Here is an 18,798-nt window from a genome sequence, read left to right on the forward strand (position 1 = left end):
TACATATCCATATCTGAATGTGTTGTGCTTAGCTCTAAGACAGTGTTTCTCAATTGGTGTGGTTCCGCGGGAACACTGTTAGGGTTCCGCGAGCAGCTGTTCTCCGTGCCGCCGAGAGCAACTGTTCTCCGCGCCGCTGAAAATGGGAAGATGTCCCGGATTTTTCAGCGGAGGGTATTGAGTGTAAGTGTAATTTAAGTGTAATTTAATTGAGAAACGCTGACCTAGTCGTTTGTATATAATTTGCTTATTTCGACATTTTTTTTGGCCCGATATGTAAAAATACTGTTAAGAGTTTGGGGGGTTCCACAATTATTTATCGAGTTCAAAAGGGTTCCGTGGCCAAATTTAATTGAGAAACACTGCTCTAAGCATTCGTGTTGGGTGCGCAGGCTGATATTTAATATCAGATATGCCTAGGAAATTGAATCTGAATGTTCTACATTTGGTTTTGGATTTGTGACTATAAATCACAATCTGTCTCTCACTCTCCACATTCTCTTCCTCTAGCTTATTTACTACCTGATTATCCCCAACCTCCACAGCCCACCCCCTGGTCTCTTGCCAGCCCTGAATTGTTGTCTCATTTTTATTCTATCAACAGTGGCCTGTTCCATCCCTTTTCTTTCTTGGTGCCCTCAGAGTCTGGCCAGCTTGCTGTTGCCTTGTCATTCCCCTCCATTACCTCATGCTCAGCCATGAGGGAAGGGTGAAGAAAAGACTTCATGTCCCCAAAAATCTTCCTAGGTACTTTTGGGTTTGGGGATGGCATTACTGATCCCCACCCTGCACCTGTTTCCTCTGTATTGGCATTGAAGCACTATGCAATATCTCTCAGCTTTTGAATTAAAGGACCAGTGAAGTTGGTTGAGAGGAGCATTGCCTTGTCCAACTGCTGCAGGAGAGATGAAGGGAGCAGAGTGACTGTCCACTTCTCTCAAAATACCCAGCTGATTTGGGGACAGCTTGTCCTGACTCTTCACTGAAGGATGTGGGATGGGACCAACCAGGAGAATGGAGTTAAAATGTCACTGGTCACCTCCAAAAGGAAAGCTAAAGGCAGGAGTGGAGGCAGACTGGGTCCTGTGTGGGAAAGGACTTTCCAAGAGAACTGCAAAAGGATCTGAGCAGTCTGGGTAGTGGATGTATTTCATTTATCCACTGTGGTAAGGAGGCCAGGGAATGGGAGATGAGATTCAGGTATTTTATTTCCTCTTTCCACTATAGTGACAAGGAAGAGGGGAAATGAGATTGGGGAGGTAGCCAGGCTGAGGTTGAGGTACTCTCTTCTCTCCCTGCTTTGTCTCTATAGAGGCTAGCATAGTGCAGCCATAGGGTGATTCTTCTTTTCCTGTGTCATCAGGTAGAAGGATATGTTTAGCTGTTGCCATCTCTACTGCACTGGCTGCAGCTAACAGCAGTGGAGACAGGTGACCCAAATATCAAGCTGATGAATATTACCCAAATGTTATTTGTGCTAGTTGGCAAGTTGGATAACTGTGCTGTTCTGTAAATGTAAGACTCTGTTTGGCTATCCCTACTAACCAATGTTGTAGTTTCTTGTTTAAATAAGCATTCACAACATTAGAGAAAATTTTCTCTTCCCAAATTCACACTGTGGATCTTATTCTTAGGTATAGGTGCAGCTCACCCATGGAAGTCAGTGGAGGAGCTGGAGCATAATATCACATTTGTGACCTGAGGGGAGAATTTTATTCTGAGATACAATAGTGTTAGTGTGTCAAGAAGGAATAATGGAATGATAAATTATTAAAGAAATTAAAAACTGATACAGGGGCCAGAAACACAGAGGATGTGAGTAAATGTAACACCTGAAAACAATGATGTAATGCTCTCCTACACGCAGTGTGGAAGCAAGCACATGAGCGTAAAAAGGGATGGAAGTGCTGGGAGGGTGGGAGTAGCATGTACTCACTGTGGCATGAAGCTTGTGGAAGGCCCTTTATCAGCACAGTACAGTTGCAAGTTCCATGGTTCCTGCAGTGGGCTGGAGGAAAGTGCAGTTGTGAAGCAGCCATATTGCATGACATGCTGTCCTGACAAATGAACATGGTGTAATGATCAACACAGAAGGTGTTGAATTCATGGGGGTAGAGCTTGTATTCCCCACAGATCCTTGAGCTCAGTGGGGTGAGGATGCTGAAGCTCCTGCTGACTCCACTAGATTTTGGGGAGTCTGCAAATAGGAAGAGTAATTCAGCCTTTTGTTTCCACTTTAACTTTGAAGCTTCTTGCTTCTATTAATTTGTTTCACCACTGTGACTAATTGGTTTCCTCTATTTTTACTGTAGCTTCTATGGGCGTTCACGTGTTTGTTTGTTGGGTGTCTTCATCATCTCTTTCTCTTCCCCCCCTCTTTTATTTCAATAGATAGTTCAAGAAAAATCCATCTAGTCTGCATTTTAATTTGATTTGGATAAAATTAAGCTTCTCAGTTGATAACTATTTCATGCTGTTTAATGTAGAGATGTGCACAATAATGAACCTAGAACCAAAAATTAACAAAGAAATCTATTGTTTACAAGATAGCACAGTGCAAAATGTAGAGAAGGAAACAGTCATGAGAATGGAAACGTAGCACCAGCCACACACACACACACAAATCCTAAGGTCCATATAGAAAGATCTGCTGTGTATACTGGCACATGGTTTCTAGCACTTAGGCCACGTCTACACTTACAAGCTTACAGCGGCACAACTGTACCGATACAGCTGTGCTGCTGTAAAAGCACTCATGCAGCCCCATTATGCCAACGGGATTGAGCTCTCGCATCAATATAATAAAACCAGCTTAACAAGTGGTGGTAGCTATGCCGGCGGAACTTATGTCAAGCAGTGCGGTGTTTTTTCACACCCCTAAGCTACAAAAGTTTTGCCAACATAAGTGCTAGTGTAGACATGGCCTTACTCAACATTATTTAGACCATATTTGGAATACCGTGTGCAGTTCACCAAAAATGTACTATAGCAAAAATATTGCTGAGTTTGAAAAAGTGCAGTGGAGGGTAAATTAGGTTGTTTATGAATCATAAAGCAAAATTAACTAGCTGGACTAGCCTGTTTAGCACAGGGAAAAAAGACTGGGAGATCTCTGAGTTATAAAAGATCTTAAGGAGAAAGAACCTCATAGATGCCAATAAACTGGGAGAGTACATAATTCAAAAGCAAAGAAGTCATGTACTAAAGTTAAGGATGAACGACTAACATCGTGTGGCATAGTTAGCAAATAACCAATATTAAGCCCTATTAGCATGCATATGGTGAAGGTATTTTTTATTTGTGTTCTGAATGCCTCTGTTGACATGCATACATAGTTCATTCGGAGTCAGAGAATAAATTAAAAACTGAGTTTGTGAATGGTAGTTCTCATTTAACGAATTTGTCTGTCACCTGACTGTGAATTATATTATATTGTAAAACAACTTAAATTAAAATTCAAGGTTGGTGGGGGGGAAAAGTTGCAAACACCCACTAGAATATTAAAAAACAAAAACTGTGTGTAAGTAACATTAAGGTTGTGACATAAACTGACAAAGACAATGACAGTCAAAGTTAACCTTGGCACTGGCGCACCTTCCATTAGAGGTAATGTATTTTATAAGAGTTTATGGTGTCAGAAATATGGAGTTGTGGTATCAAGGGGTTTAAGGCTGCCACTCAGTTCTGAATTTATCTCATTTTGCCTAGGCAGTGCAACACTTATGGCTTGTAATACAGTATAACGCATTAGTTGGAGACCCCAGCAATACTTTTGGTAGGAACCATGGGACAAGCAAAGGACAGTGCGTCCTAGCTTCAGCCACTTTGTGTCAGTCATTGCTTTATTCAGATATAAGGACTGGGGGAGTAATTTATTTTCTTCTGTTTTAACTGTAAGTTATTTTTGCTTCAATGACAGGAAAAAAAAGCCTTCATTAAAGTCCGTGAGATTGACATAAGACTCTATGCCTGTATGTCTTTCTGCCAAACAACACAATTTTATGGCATCTGTCTATTGTTCAAATCTCTTCTTGTTTTTTTTAATATGGATGATAGATTTTAAAAATAAGGCCTTTTAATAATGCAGAATATAGGCCCCCAGCATTCACAGCTCATTACATAGAACAATAAGGGTTCATTGCTCTAATATGCATTCGGCAAGTTTAGAAAAGGCTGACCCTGCAGAGAGCCCATTATAGTATATAATGTAAATAGGATTTAAAAAAAGAATTCTGGAGCAATTGTTTTCTAAATAGATGGGTTAAAAATGCATATCATTCATCCAAAAGCTCATACTGGCTCATTTGGAATTAATGTTTTATATATGGTAGATGCAAGAGAAAACACTTGTGAAATGTTTAAAAAATGCTCAGTTTAAAAACCTGTAGTTTCTTTAAATATTGTTCTTCTCGTTATCTGTTCTGTCCCTGCTCCTCTGCCCCACTCCGGAGGTTCAGAGAGGCTGTACAGCCAAAGGAATCCGCCACCAACTGTTACTTCCTCCAAACAGGAGTTCCGCAGGTGGCACAGAGCTGCTCTAATGGCCCTCTGCCTCCATCCCTTCCCCACTCATGGCCTTAGCCTAAGAAAGTGTGGGAAGGATTGCTGCAGCTGCATATTTTTACTGTGAAAATCAGGCAGACCCCTTCCAGAATGGGAAAGTGCAGAGGTGGTTTAGGAAGAATGGAGGATCTGGGCCTACTTTTATTTATATTTTTTACATTGCAGAGGTGAATAACAGACTAATTATCTGCTAAATTTCTTTTCCAAATAATCCAGTACATTTGATTTCTGGTACTGCATCGCTCACGTAAGAGGATCATAGAAGGCTTCAAGGATGGCTGTCGTTACATGCAAATACCATTATATAGTTGCTGTTTTGAACTCCAGAAAACACACACAATAGAACGTTGACTATCTTCAGTGCATTAACTATTCTTATCATTTTTAAATGGCCAAAGTGATTTTTCAAATTTTATTTTTACTATTAAAAACTGTGCAATTTGTGTTACACCTTACGAGTTTGATCCTGTTCCTACTGAAGTTGTTAGCAAAATTCTCATTGATTTCAGGGGAAACAAGACAAGACCTTTTGTAAACCTATCATTCTGCTACTGGGTGCATCAGCTGACATAGCTGTAATACATAAAGGAACCAGTATTAAGGGCCAAATTCTGCCCTTGGATCTTATGAATTCAATAGGAGCTGCCTGTGCTCAGGCAAGAGAGAAGTTTAGCTATAAGGGTTGTTTTATATTTCATCTCATAGTTTGAAAAGTATGTGTCTTGCGTTCTAAATTGCTTTTTGTATAAATCCTTTTAATAAGGAATAGCCTCACATTTCATAACTTGTACATTCCTTCGCTGCAAATAATTTATAATTAAAGACACATACAATATTTAGTAATTCACAGTTGGTGGGCCTAGAGAAGTAACAGGTAATAATGAGATCATCTTGCCAAACTTGAACAGGAACTTTTCTTTAATGCTATATAACGAAGTCAATGGACAGGCACTAATAATTACTGCTTGCACCAGCCACTCAAATAGGAAAGATGCAGTTTTCTTATATTATATTCAAATTCCATGTAAATATTGCAAACTGCTGAATTGCAAATGTTAACCTAGGCATACATTTAAAATGTTGATATTTTATTTAATCTAAAAATAATAATTATGGATAGGCTGCCTTTATTGTATTATTTAAAATATTTCATTTTACATGTAGACTACAAGCTATTGCAGAGTTGTCACTATTTTTTATAAAGAGAATTTATTGCTGCTGCATTAAAAATACAAGAGGAGGATATGGGGGAAAGTTGTTTGCCTTTGACGTGCACTGTCAGTAGCTGTGGACTGGGAAGAAAACTATGGTAGCCAGTTTATATGAAAACACTAGGAAAGACTCAGCGCTCAGAAGAATGTTATCCTGCTCCCATTATAAAAGAAATTCTTTTTCAGAAAGGAGAGAGCTTTCCGCTTTCTTTTCCATCTTTGAATTCATTGCTTTCATGCTATATGCAAAGAATAAAGCATCTGTGCATGGGAGACTGTAACTTCTGGTATTTAAACTGCCAACTGCTAAAAACTGAGTTGAACCAGAAGAGGAAAAAAATTCCTGCTGAGGCCAATGCATTCTTATACCCCTCTTTAATAAAACATTGTAAGGAATAGCTAGCAAGATTCCCTTTGGACTTTCATCTGGCAGTTTTTTATTGTAGCCTTGTGAAGGAATCACTATTGACTCCTGTCAGGCAGTTTTGGTGGGGAGGTGAAGAACCTTCTCTCATGACTTTCTGTGTGTTTTGTCAAATCTAGTGCTTTCAGTTGAAGTGCAAAGTGAAGGCTGATGTCAGGAAATGCCTCAAAGCACGAGCTGGTGCTGGTCTCCCGCGACTTACTTTTTTTAAAGAATCAGATTGGATTGTGAAATGATGGCAATCTGACTGGACATAAACACGTTTATTGCAGGCTCAGCAGCCCTTACATATCATTAGTGAAAGGAGGCAAGGGGCAAGGGGACCACTTTGATGTCAGTTTCATTTTTTTTAAGGACAAATGCGTTCAGAAGAGAAGATACTAACTTTATGGTTGCTTGTTTACTTAAAGTTCAGAAGCCATTGCCTTTATTTTTTCTTCCTATTTTGTAGCCTTGAAGTAAAATTTACTTTCAGTGCTAATGCAAATTGAAAGGGTAGTAGAGAGAATAGGGGAGCTGGGAGAAGTAATAAACATTGGAAGCCATTTTAAGTTATATTATTTATGAATAGTGCTGTTTATTAGCATCAGATCAAGTCTTTTCAAAATGTGCACATTCTGACTTTTTTGTTTTTGCCACTTGCTGTACTATTTACTTAAAAATAAAAGACGAGGTGCCAGTTAAACTAGTGAAACGTTTTTATATCAGCAAATTTGTCCTAGCTGATATAAGATGCCTTTTTTATTAGTGAATATAATTTTACTTTAGTACAGCTACTAAAAGGGTATGTGCTTTGCATGTTAGCCATGAAGGGATAAGGTAAGATGCTTACTAGACAGCTCAGTCCCTGTATTGTTTGGGAGGTTTTTTCATTGCCAAAGCATACATGTAATTTGTTTGCTCTTTGAAATGCTTTTTGCACTTTTGAATATTTGACATGTTAAGAAACTGAAGACATAGGGATAAATGTTTAGCACAATGCAAGAGATTCAGCCATGGGATATCTAGTAACACTAATGGTAGCTCTGCAGCTCCGTCCCAGTGATCCATCAGAAAGGATGCACATCAGGGGTTTGCTTGGGAGCAAATTTCAATAGAAAAAGAACAGGAATATAAATACAGTATCGTATGGAATCTGTATGATACCATAAGGCATATATCTTGGACCTGACCTGCTTCCAGGCTCTGACACATAATAGAATTCATCCTTCTTTTGTGTAATTTTTTTTTAATGAAGCACTTTCAGATGTCCCATTTGGTTTAAAACAAATCAGAAATTCATGTCCTAAATGTTTCACTAGTCAGAATAATTAAGTTGATCAGGTCTGGGAGCAGTGGAAGGAAAATAATGGGGTCATTGAAGCGTTCAAGCTCTAATGGGAACCTGAATTCATTCAGATATCAAATCTAATAATTGCTCTACACCTGTATACACAGTCCCATTGAGCAAATTCACATTAAAGATTTAGTGGAACAGTTTCAATACTGTGCTCCAATGGGACTTAATACTGTTTTTAAAAGACAGCATTGTGTTATTTTTCAACAATTTTCTTTGTGGAGCCAGTTGTATTTTAGCTGAATACGCAGCCTTCATTTATAGGCTTAGAAAATATTTTCATGCATGACTTTGTTGCTAGGAGTAACTGTATATCAGACCAAATAAAGAGCTAAGGAAAAGGTAAACAATATCATGTCATTTTGAAGGTTTTCACTTTCTGGAGACCAGTTGTTCTGGCCAAAAGCCATAGAGTGATGAGTAGCAGAGATTACTGTACTCAAGAGTGATATTTGGAAGCAGTTTATCTCTATTTTATACAACGTGGTAGAAGGTGAGAGAGCTTACTCACTGGCACAACTGCTGTTTGAAAGAGGAAACTGAACAAGGATGAGGAGTCAGCATAGGTTAGTGAACTTTCAATAAGGCCACCTGGAGCACTTGAACCTGCTAACACTAGTCAGTTGCAGAACTCCCATGGACTTCAGGGGATGAAGTTTGGCCCAGCACTGTTATAACATTGATTTTTTTGCTTTCTCTCTCTCTCCCTTCCCTGTCACCTGCCCCCCGCATATGAAAGTGAAAGCTAATGAAGGTGGATTTTATTAAATTCCAAACCCAAGTAATACTCTCAGTGCATCTTTTTCCAAGCTGTCCAGTCAACCTGATGCAGTAATTCTTTTTCACCCTTCTTTTATTCTTTCCACTCCTCTCTCATCTGGGAATTCAATCTCCAAATGAGACAGAATGTATGTATATAGCTCTGCATGCACTGGTATAGAGGCCTATTTTCCTGTGTGTTTTTTAAAGGCCGATTACCCTTGGAGGAAAGGAGAAAATAGATTGATTTATCTTGTAACCCTGGAGGCAGGCATGTGTTGTTGTTTCAAAATAAGGCTTTTCACAGGCATCCGTCATGGAAGAGCTTTCAGTTTTTTCATTGAGGTGTCCCCCAGATGGTGGCGTTACCACAGGAGGCAAAATGGAATTTAACTATTAAATAGAAATTTCAAAAGTTAAGGAAATGTGAACTTGATGGACATTTTCCTTTCACAGGGATGTGAGGCAGTATATTACACTGGACTCACTAGTACTAAAAAACCATCTTAATTAAATAAATTAAGCGTAAGGTATGCAAATCCTATCTTTTTCCTGAATAAACATTATGTAATGTTTAAATTCTTTGGATTTTGTGAGCTCAGAATAGGAAAGCTATTTCATTACCAGATGAGATTATGATACAAATGGTCAAAGAATCACAGGTTCTAGTGACAAAAACACTCTTTTTTTATTGTTTCTTTCCTGAATTGAATGTGGTCACAGCTGGTTTGCACTGGGCTTGTAAATGTCATCCCACATACCATTAAACATTCTCACCTGCACATTATCCATTTTTAAAGCATTTTTATGTATAAGACAGAGTATAAACAACAGTTTATAGTCACTATGAGCCAAATTTTTATATGAATCGGACAAGGACTGCAATTAACTGAACATATAAGGGCTAGTTGCACCTCCGTCACCTTCCTGGACCCTCTGAGTGCGCCCCCCCCCCCCACCACCTCCCCAAGGTCTTAGGCCTCGTGCCTTTACCTGTCCTGGGGGTGGAATTCCACAATTCCTACACTTTTAGATCAGGCCTAGTAGTACTCTCTGCATCAACCATTCTTCCCCAGCAAGTCCAAGTGGGTTCTTCCTTTCTGGAGTCTGTGACTAGTGGTAGATAGTGATCAAGTCAGCCTTCTTAAAAATAATGTATTGTTTATTCTAGCAGTAGGAACAAAGCTTTTAGAGAAAAAGGGTTTAAAAACAATAGTCTACTCGCATGTCTATCTTACCTAACGGCCCTGATGGCAACCGAGGCAGGCCTAATGTCTTCAAACACCCCAGCGTATGCCTGTCTTTCAGTCTGATTCCCCCAAATTACTATCCTCATCTCTTGAGAGAGTATTTATTTTGAAATCTGCCACGGTTCTTTTGCTCTCCCGTGTTCGCATGCCTTTTCCTGTACTGACATTTTTTAACAACTCTCCAGTGATTGCTGAGAAGTGGCTTATCTTGAGCTGTTTTTTCCTTTCCAGTTTGTTTTTGCTGACCCTATTAAACTAAACCAATATGATCATACAGTAAACTTCTCTATAACCAGTCAAAATACAATGTTCATACATTGTTATAGAGCAGCTCCAAATTCATCACACAGTGAACCTATCACAGGGATGGGAACGGGGAGTCCATGCTGTCGGCAATTAGCAGTCACACAGTTTATTCCATTCAGTCTTTGTTTAACTCTCAGGCGACACAGGGTGATGTACCCAACTCTGTCATGGCGTTACAGCATTGTGATGTTACCCAGGGTACAATTGAAACAGATGGACAGCTGTGTAGCCTCAATTCTCCAACCTGGGGTGCTTCTTACACTACTTTGCTGTGAGAGCAACCACTCCTGGTCTGTTCTCACACGGCCTTCAGCATTTAACTCACTCCCAGCTATATTGTACGAGTGCTATAGCCAGTCGCTCATGAATTACATTGCACGGTGACACTAGGAAACTCCCAGTCCCTGACTTTCTCCCAGAAATGTGTCTTGTACTGCCCCAGTTCAGTGTTACTTCCTTGTCTTTCAGGTGGTGTTGAAACCATGATCAAAAAGAAAGGGAGAAGTATTTTGAGGCATCTGTTCCCCTTTTCTTATTCCCTCTTTTTCCTTTGAAAATCATCTCCAGCTGGGGTTCAAGAGACGGAAGGTCTGTGGAGATGGGAAACATCAGCTATTTGTTTGCCAAAATGTAGATTTCTCACTCACACCCTTTTTTCTGCCAAAGAATGGCCACTTCACCAGGTGATAATCTATTTGATTTTGTTGACACCTGGCTGAGGCATCAGTTTGCCTTTTGTCTCCAAGGAACTGCTTTGTGCCTCCTTTCCTACAGTTGGAACATGTCCCAGTAATATTACACAGTAGAATCTTATGACTTTACCACTTACATTTTACCAGGACAATAATGATCAGTCAATTAAGGGATTTCAAACGATACCTCACAAGGCATACTTTGTACAAAATCCATAGTTGACTTATAACAAGGGTGAACATAGGAATGTAGACTGTCACAAGCATCCACTGGCCTTTTTCTCCTCTGCAGTCTTGAGAAAGGATTCTTTCTCTCCTCCTCTGTTCTAAATATTGTATATCTTCTATCCAGTGCCAGGGCTCTCACATTTTGTGCACTGGGTCCAGGATTTGGCCCTAAATGAGTAAAATGTGTAAGTGACTTCTCCAAACGTGACTTTTGAATACATTGCTACGTCAATTTCCTGAAAACTCAAACTTTTACTAAAGAGTTGAAATAGAACACAGTATAGGCATTTTAACTGTCAGTTACGTTGGCTGAGTGACTAAGATTTGACTCACAGGTTTAGTACACAAGCTGAACACAGGGAAACTGCATCATTTGATCTTTTCTTGTTTCAGGTTACAGAAAAGACTAATCTCAATACATTTAAAATGTCACATTTGGTTGTTCTGAAAGGTCAAATTCAGATTTATTTCACCAAGCATGTTTAAGATGCCTATTGAAGTGTTTTTTTAAAAGTAATAGTTGGAGTTTAAAATATTAATTAACCCAAATAAAACATACCAGCTGCTTAGTCTCCAATAACACAGAAGGTAACTGCATTCAAAAATCTGTTTTCAGAATCATAGCATGTTAGAATTTTAATAAATCAGCCAGCTACAACTGTAAGTTCTATTGTATTGATATGCAACATCAGACGAGATAATGAGAAAAATGGTTGCTAGTCCTAAAGATGGAGTATGGATTACTTGTTCTGAAGCTGTGGTTTTCAACCCAAGGTCCACAGATGCCTCGGGATCCACAGGCTATGTCTAAGATTTTCAAAGGGGTCCGCACCTGCATTCAACATCTTTTAGGGATCCACAAATGAAAAAAGGTTGAAAACCACTGTCCTAGAGTATTTTCCGAGCTTGATTTATATATGGATTGTTTTAAGATTAGCCAGTGAGTACAAAGCTGACTAGACCCAGCTGACTAGAGAAGCATCTGTTGCTGACTTTCTCCACCAGCAGGTGTTTTAAAAGCTGAAATTGAAGGTGAGATCTTAAAGTATATTTGGTTTTAAAATCAAAAAGATGTTCAAAATACATTTTTTTTCAGACTCACCTTGTTTGCAAAGTGTAAATGAGAAAGAAGTCAAAAGAAAACATTGACAGAATAAAGGGTGTGACATAATTAATTGGTTAAGCACCTAGAATACAAATAAATTCCAATGGCTTTCAGAAACCTGTAGATAGACTAGTGCAACCTTTTATGGTATGGCTTTGCTGTAGACTGTGTTTCATTAGCTTGCTCAATCTAGAGTTGGTACCATCTCCTGAAAGATCTTTATTTCAGGCCACTTCTAGCCCTGTGCCAAGTACACTCTTGGGCACACTATTCTGTTAGTATTCAATCTCACCATACACACCACATCCTCAACTTGCTGTGCTTTTACATGCACCCACACCTTAAACGATTAATTTGTTTGCTTCAACATAGAATCCTAACAGCACTGCAGTTAGGATAGCCCTGTGTTCAAACCCAAATATATCATGTTTTCCTAATACTGCCCTTTCCTTAGCATATGTTTTACCTTGTACCTCAGAAAGATTTGTTTCTATAAAGTGGCAACAATTCTAGGGCTCTTAATTTTCTTAACTAGCTCTCATTATTGACTAGAATAAATTGACATAATCACTCATAGGAACTACTATACGAGATACCTGAAAGAGAATATTGTGTTCAGCTGCTAGTACTTAGAAAGGATTGGACAATGTTGGGCTTCCTGGCTGTCTGTCTTATCCTATGTTACCTACACTTACCAAAGGAATCTTAACTTGCCTAGGAAGAAGGTGCAAGTGTTCTATGAGGAAAAGTAAGAGTGGGTTAATAGTCACCCTGAGTTGCTGTTTACAGCTACTGACAATATGCAGTGTTACAACAAACTGCATTGAAACTTTGCTGTGACATTCCCTACCTATGGGTGCTCTAATACAGTCTGTTGAAGACATGATAACATTACAGTCAGAGTGTGTGCTAGATCACCATAATCTAGCTCCACTGAAATTAAAAACAGTTCTCAATAGTTACTGAAACTTCCAGTCTTTCACTGAGGTGTTATCTTCCATCTTAATGTGAACATCACAGCTGCACAACTTGCTCATTGGAATAGCCAAGTATTGTGTCAGTGGTTTAGGGTTCTTCAACTGCAGACGGTGTGGTGGCCTGCTTACTAATTTTTAGTGTAATCACTCTAAATACTTATTATAATTAAAAGGTTGAAAGGATACACCACTTCACAATTCTTCAGCTCTGTCATGCTAATCAGAGCTCAATGTTTAATTTCTTGCACTGCTAGAAGAATTCTGTAGTAGTTTACAGAGCAGGAGCTTGTTTTGTTTTAACAAATATTGATTGTAATGTACCCAGAGACCAAAGTAACTGGGAATTGCTGACCCAAACAGCTGAAAGCAGCTACAGTGATTGCCATTAACAGGTTTTCCTTGATACTTAGACCTGGCAAATGTTGACTTTTTTATTGGCAGGCATTTGGTTGTTTTCCACCGAAAGAGGCATCCAAGGTTTTTGGTTTTAGAAGTATTTTTAAATGAAATTATATCTATTCGCCATAGTCTGCCATTTTAGATTGTTCCTGTTGTTTATGTTGTAGTAAAGTACACTGGGATTGTATCAATATTGTCTCCTGGGCTTCTTATGAAAACGAGATGTGTATCTCATTAGGCTTTCCCAGGGAGCAAAATTTAAAATGAATGAATAAATAAATATTTGATGCAAATGCTTTCATTGAGTCCCAAAGGCATAGCCCTTACAAATGCCCATACAGGGTGCATTTCCCCATCTTCTGTGCTGCTTTAACCAAAATCACTGTGATAAAATGGAACTTTTTGTGTTCTTTCCACTGCTAAATTGGTCTCTTAGCTCCTTTTTCATGTGGCCATTTTCAAGTTTATTCAGCCAGGTGTTATTTTTGCTTTGTTTTTAACATGAAGTACTGTTCTGTTTTATTTTGATTGCTCTAGACAGGATCATTCTTTCTCTTTTGGGACATCTAAAATAACAGACGTACTGACATTGGACACAACTTAATGATGTGAATTCTTTAAATATACCAACATCACAGAGTATTGTTATTCTTAGATCTCGTGTCTCCTACACACGACATCCTGGCCACAAATTCCTCAAACCAGAGCATTTAGCACAAATACTACTCCTCACCCTACATACCAGCAGGTGCAACATTCTGATCCTGATTCTAGTGCCCACTACTGTGACCTGTGAACCATAATATTTATTAGATGGGCTTTAACTCTTCATTTGTGAAAGCATCGTCATAGGTTTAGCTTTCAAGGAAGAGAAATAATTCTCTTTTGTATTGCTGCTTTTCTGAAGATACTGTCTCCTACTACCAACTTCCCCATAGCATTTTGGGGGTTTGCTTTTACTGCTGCATATAGGTGGATGTTTCATCCTTTTTGCTTGGAAAAGGATCAGAAAGTTCAGGGTGCTTTTCTAGCTGTTTCTATCTGCTGCTATGTAGAAGATGCTGTAGCCATCCAAAACTCTGTAGATTTGGGAGTTCCATCCAGATTCATGCTGCAGGATTGAGACTTAAGAGACAGAATCCTGAGAGGATGGTATCTGCAAAGAAGTATAATTACGAGGTAAGTAATTTTCCCTTACAGGCATAAAACCCAGTACATTGAGATGAACCCTTTAGTCTTGATAACTCTTGGCTACTCTAAGAAAAACAACAATCATGACTGACATATCTTGCAAATGAACGAAGGCAGTTACATTATATTTGCATATTGGATTTAATGTATTCATTCCATTATATATTGGCACATTTTTATTACAATATAGAAATGAGCTTTCTATAGTTGATTTACAATTAAAATGAAATTCCAGATTCTAGTTATCATGTCTGCTGCTGTGTGCTCTTTTTTTGGATACTTTAAAAACCTCAGTTTTCAGAAATATGTTGCAAATTGTACATGAATACAATTGAAGTAATTACACATGGAATGGCCATAGTTGACTGCACAATTGTTTGCTTGTATTTCTGAATGTTTAAGCTACAATTCTTTTCAGGAGGAAGAGGGAAGACACTATTTCATATTTGAATACCGGAATAATTTGCCACTTGAGATTTATTACATTTTTAAAACTATTCACTTCTGAAAATTAAGGAGAAAGTAATGTTTTTAAATCACCAGAATTATAGCTGGGACATGTGCAACTCATGTTGCTAGTTTAGTAGAACAACAAAATTTGCACTATTTTATTTCAATTGTCATATTTAACCTGTTGCCTAGATATTAGATACTTCTGTTTCCCCACACCTATGTTTGAATAAAGAGATAAAGTGGTAATTTTCTCTTTTTGAGCATTCAATATTTCTTTACCTTGTCACCCAAAATTGTCACTTTTGAACTCTTGGGATTCAAAATCAGACAAGTTTCTTTACTATGTTCTCATTTGGAGGTAACTTCTGAAAGAGGTAACGTTAGGTTATCTTTTTTGATTCATCACGTGTGATTGTAGTAACTAGAACTCTGTAGAATGCACATGTAACTATAGATAGACAATGTATTAGAACTCATGTCAACCATACATATGCCATTAAATACTCTCATTCTCATGGAACTTATTCAAAGCTTTTAGCATAATAGTGGTCAGAGAGGCATTTGTGTAGAAAGGGTGGGTGTTAAATGACATAGGTTGTGAAACCAGTGAGTTTTATCTATAGGACCCATTCCCCATTCATTACAGTTAGTGGAAGGAGTGCAGTAAATGAGGCATGGGGTTGTAGGAAGAGATTTTCAGAAGTGCTGAGTACTCTGAAGTCTGTGGAGCTGCAAGTGCTCACTACCTCTGATAAATGTATTACCTCAAAGTGAGCACTCAGTCACTGAAGCATCCAGTGTAATGGACACTTCTGCAAATTTTAGCCTCAGTCTCTCTCTCTAACTTTGTTCCCCATCTGCAAAATGGAGATAATAGTGCTATCCTAACTCTCAGGGGTGTTCTGAAGATAGATTAATTCATGTTTGTGAGGTACCTGGATATTATGCTGATTAGCACTGTAGAAAAGCTTATAAAGAAATAAGATTTCACATTCAGTAAAGTGTTCGAATGGTGGGCAGTAAATAAGGCTTGGAGCCACACAGTGAGTGAAGGGGATTAAGAAATATTGAATGGTTGTCTCATTTTACTGAACATCGTCCATCCTGTACATAGAATGTGGCAGCTGTCATGTGGGGAAAAAAAATCTGTGGCCATTTGAAATACTTATCAGAGTTAGAACTGTGCAAAGAATTGATTTTTCAGCTTGCTGGCAGTTCTGAGAAATAAAAATATGTTTTGGGTTGTTTTTAAAAACTTTTGGCAAACCAAATTTTTTTTTCACATTATTTATGGGCCGAACAAAAGATTTAGTTTCAAATTTTTTACACCTTTTTGTTTTTTTAAATAAAATTGAAGAAAATTTCTAAATGATAAATCATTTTGAAGCCTAAAAATAAAACCTTGAGTTTTAAAACTGTTTAAATGGAACGTTTTGATTTTTTTGGAATTTTGGTTTGTTCAACTTTACCATTCAGCTAATTCAACACAAATTCACTAACTGTTTCAATTGACCTGAGTCTACAATTTTTGCTGAAATATATTTAGTCAAAAATTTTTGCTCAGCTCCAGTCACAATTCATGTGGATGAGGGGGCAAACTAAAGTTATCTGTGCAACCATAATTTTGATGCTTACTAATTTTTGAGTGCTTTGCTTTGGAGCCTTATTCATGTTTTTAACTGTAGGCTTAGTTAACAAAATTTAATATAAAAATACTATCACAGAGATGGCCCTTAAGTTACCAATAGCCTTAGCTAAATATATGTTTTTAATTAGATGTGGTTTCCTATGATGAGTAAAAGAAAGTACAAAGGAATACTGTAGATTCTGAAGTAATCTTCAGTAAGTTAAAATTGGCTTGTTTAAGAGTCACCACTGTATAGAATAAATTATTGCTTTTTTATTCATTTATTGTCTAGTCTCACATAGTCTCTCAAGTTCTGTTTTTAGCTTGATAAGAACATACAATATTTGTTATAGGATGTAACTGAGATCTAAGCTCAGTTGGCTAATTAAAGCCTTATATAGAAACTGAAATGCACAAAACCAGTAACCTATTTTCAGAAAAGGTCTTTTTAATGAGCTTTGACATTTTGCCCACAGATCATCACTAGTGCTGTTTCTATGTAGTTCAAATGTTAAGCTGAATAACTGTTTTTCTGGCTGATACTTTGACTGATTCAAAAAATTTGACTTCACTCCAGTGAATTGGTCAGTATATTAAGTATGCAAATATTAGTCCTTAAAAGCCCAAGAGAATGATTTAATACACTTGTAGTTTTAATGGTGGACATGTCAAAGTAAGCACTTCTTCTGTACCCATTATATATTTAGTTTTGCATTCTTTGAAGCTATCGTTTTGTATACTGTGGATTTTTCTATCAAGTGTTTCAGTCTCACCAAAGTTGTTATAATTGAGTTTGTTTGATCATGTAACCTCTATATTGCTACTAGACATGATAGTTTGCAAAAAGTGAGGGTCATAATAAGAGAGGGAGCACCGACTTTTAATACCTGGCAGGGAGGATAAGAAAGTGAAATATAGAAAAGTGATTTAATCTTAGTACTGCAGTTCTGTAAAACATAATTTGTTTTTTTTTTCCCCTCTAACACAGCAGAGTTTCATGCTGATAAGCTACTGAATTAATAAATCCATTGCAACTATTGAGAGTTTTCTTTTAATAACATAACTACTGTTGAGCATTAAGAAAAGACTACATTTCACAGAAGTTTTTTTTCCTAACCAGATCTGTAATTCCTCATGCATAAAGAATATAGGAAAAATTATACCTTTGAAATTTCAGTGTGAAATCAAAGAATGTTATGTAACTTGAATATTTTTCATAAGAAATAATTATTCAGAATCTTTTCCCCCATTCATCTCATGGCATAAAACTGACAGGCAGTTGGGCATCTCCTCTTGTCTTTACACATGGTCATTTTGCATTATGATTAATGTATGCATCCACAGCAGAATTGACTAAATATTATTATTTCCATCACAAAAGTAAACTGAAATGATAGAGAAGCAGGTTGACAGTAAATATAACAGTTATAACTAAGTCCGTCTATTCTGTGCAATTTATTTTCAAGAAAGTGAAGTACTAAGAAAGCACAATAAGGGTTGCATTCTAATTTCAGACAGCGTACATAAGATTTGATTTGGGCCCTTATAACACTTAACTGCAGATTCACGTCTTCGTTTGACAGAATGATCCAGTTAGGTCCTACACATGCATTAATTTATTACACAGTAAAGCACTGCCGTGATTTTTTAAATCTGTTTTACCCAGCTTCATATGATCAGCTATAAAGGACAAAAACCAAAAAAGTTAGCCCCCTGAATCCGAAGGCAGTTTACCAAATTATTTCTAAATCAGTTTTGTGAACAGTGTTTTACTAAATGAAAGTGGGGTGATTGCTATTCAAAACAAAACACAGGGAATATGAACTGCAGCTGAAGAAAAGGTTCATACTGTTTTAGGAGATACGTTACACACTGGTATAAACATTAAGTATGTGAAGTATATTTCTATAGTAGAACAAACAAATAACCTCTTGTGTGTTGCTTTTAGTGATAAGTCTTATAGTTATCAAGCAGATGCAGGACATACTTGTATGTGGGACCCAGGACAGCTAGAGGGGGTCCCCAAGCAGCTAGTAAGTTATTTGAGACTATATTAAAATTCATCTGTACACATTCAAGAATGGCCATCACCTCTGCACTAAGTGATTACAGCTTGTCGCTCTTCATAGGTGGCTTATTGTTACACTAGTTGTCCCCAGAATATAGACCACCTTCTACAGGCCTAAACTACATATTTATATATATAAGCAAATCTTGTCCATTAGTCTATATATGTTGCACCCCTCAGATGGATGAATGACGTCCACAGAAGTTCAT

The 18,798-nt window shown here is 37.7% G+C and overlaps 1 protein-coding gene and 1 long non-coding RNA gene across 2 annotated transcripts in view; one reads left to right on the forward strand and one right to left on the reverse strand.

The window, feature by feature from the left end:
* DIAPH2 (diaphanous related formin 2) overlaps positions 1-18,798 on the forward strand; it is a 735,565-nt gene that overhangs the window by 703,356 nt on the left and 13,411 nt on the right.
* The window catches only part of LOC137153252 (uncharacterized), a 161,525-nt gene continuing 151,997 nt past the window's right edge, over positions 9,271-18,798 (reverse strand). The window contains exon 3 of the long non-coding RNA XR_010919745.1: positions 9,271-14,406. This is a non-coding gene — a long non-coding RNA (uncharacterized lncRNA). The remainder of the gene's footprint in view (positions 14,407-18,798) is intronic.

This window comes from Emydura macquarii, unplaced genomic scaffold, assembly GCF_026122565.2.
Source record: "Emydura macquarii macquarii isolate MOO-44397 ecotype Brisbane River unplaced genomic scaffold, CSIRO-AGI_Emac_v2 contig_1253, whole genome shotgun sequence".
In the NCBI taxonomy this organism is placed as follows: Eukaryota; Metazoa; Chordata; order Testudines; family Chelidae; genus Emydura; species Emydura macquarii.